The 1,945-nt window shown below is 38.5% G+C and overlaps 1 pseudogene; it reads right to left on the bottom strand.

Annotated features, from left to right (window-relative positions):
- Positions 1-929: 929 nt before the first annotated feature.
- LOC116855376 lies at positions 930-1,455 on the bottom strand (annotated as a pseudogene).
- Positions 1,456-1,945: the final 490 nt, after the last annotated feature.

Here is a 1,945-nt window from a genome sequence, read left to right as displayed (position 1 = left end):
TTAGTCATTGGTCTCTTTCGGGTCCTCTTGACTGTGACAGTTTCTCAGATTCTTTGTTGTTGGTGACCTCAACTGTTTTGAGGAATCCTGGAGACTCCCAGTTTGTCTTTCTCTGGTTAGACTGGTATAATGGGTTTTGAGGAGAAAGACCGTGAAGATGACATGCCATTCTCATCATATCATGTGAAGGGTATGTTTCAGCATGGCTTATCAATGACAATGTTAATCTCAATCAGTTTTTCCATTGTCAAGTTTTTCCACTGTAAAGTGATTTTCTCATCTTCCTCTCCACCCCCCCCCCGCCCCCCGCCATCCCTTTCCGTACTTTACAGCTCATACTCAAAGGGGTGGGCAGTAGCATTCACTTAATTTATCTGGAATTCCTCTCCCACATTTGTTGATTCAGTCATTGATTTATATCAATACAGATCCATGGATATTCATTTTCTATTTTGGGTTATAATCCAATATTGCATTATTGGTCTTGTAACTCAAACTGTCCCAGCTTTGGTCAGGGGAGCTTTTTTAGGTTACTCCTGTATCCCTTCAATATGCCCCTATCCTCTTGATTTTTGAGCATTTCCTTACTCTCTGGCACAAGACATTCTAGGTTTATCTTGTATATTTCCTGTTGTGGTCCTACAATCAGCACTGCTTTAGCAACAATCCCACAGATTTTGATGTGTGTATTTTCATTATCATTTCATTCAAAATATCTTCTAATTTCCACTATGACTTCTTAAAATGATGGATTAGTTAGAAGTGTGGTACACAATTTCCAAATATATGGAGTTTTCCTAATTATCTTATTGATTTCTAATTTAATTCCACCATAATCAGAGAACATATTCTCTATGATGTTGATCCTTTTTTGTTTGTTTTTTGTTTTTGATTGTTAAATGATCCTTTACTGAAAGATTTTGTAGTTCTTAACTAGCTGGACATTCTACTGCACCATTATTAATGTCATCCGTGATGTCATGAGGGTGGCAGCCATCAACATTGCAGCCCACAGACGGGGCAGTCCTCAGAATGTCTTTAATGGTTCCAGAGAGTTCTCTGGTAAAGATCAGTGCCATATCCATCAGACAATGTTGACAATCTCATCAAAAGTGACATTTCCACTGTGCTTAATATTTTTCTGCTTCCTTCTGTCTCTTTGTAGTTCCTTGAGGGCTTTGTTAATCAGGGCAGAGGCAGAAGGCACCACTTCAGTCTGGGCTTTCTGTTCTGAATGGTCAGTTTCATTGTAATCTTCGACCATTCCAATGTCATCACCAAACTTTTTTGGAGATAGATCCAGGGGGCTGATGTTGGGGGCCAGGGTAGACATGGCACTGACTTCCCCACTAGTGCACCTCAGGTATGTTATTTGATCTGGTTGGAGTTCAACTTAGGTGGCATGGTGGAGGCAGTTGGTGTTAGATGAACCCAGATTTGGGAGGACCAAAGACAGTTGCACCCTCACCTGTTCCCAGGCAAAAGCCAAAAAGCCATGATGTCAATCTTTAAATTTAAGACTTGCTTTATGGCCCAGTTGTCCTGGTAAACACACCATGTGTCCTTGAAAAAAAATATGTGTTTTTTTGTCATCATTCAGTGTAATATTCTATAAAAAAACAACTCAACCAGAGTGATTGACACTGTTGTTCAAAATCACGGTTCTTTTTTCTCTTTTTTTTGGGGGGGTCTCATTTTATCAATTGCTGGGGAGAGATGATAAAATCACCAATGATTGTGGAATTGTCTATTTCTCTTTTCAATGCCATCAATTTTGTTTCATATATTTTGAAGCTTTGTTATTAGGCATATACATATTTACAAGTAAAGTCATTGTGAAATGACCCTTTTTATCATTGTGAAATGTTTCCCTCTGCCTCTAAAAATACTCTTTATTTTGAATTCTCCTTTTTCTGATATTAATATAGCCACTTCAGCTTTCCTA

The sequence above is a fragment of the Lontra canadensis genome, unplaced genomic scaffold (genome assembly GCF_010015895.1).
Source record: "Lontra canadensis isolate GAN:19392208 unplaced genomic scaffold, GSC_riverotter_1.0 scaffold101, whole genome shotgun sequence".
Classification (NCBI taxonomy): domain Eukaryota; kingdom Metazoa; phylum Chordata; class Mammalia; order Carnivora; family Mustelidae; genus Lontra; species Lontra canadensis.
Note: the sequence above shows the minus strand (reverse complement) of the source record. Positions and strands in the feature narration are given on the sequence as shown.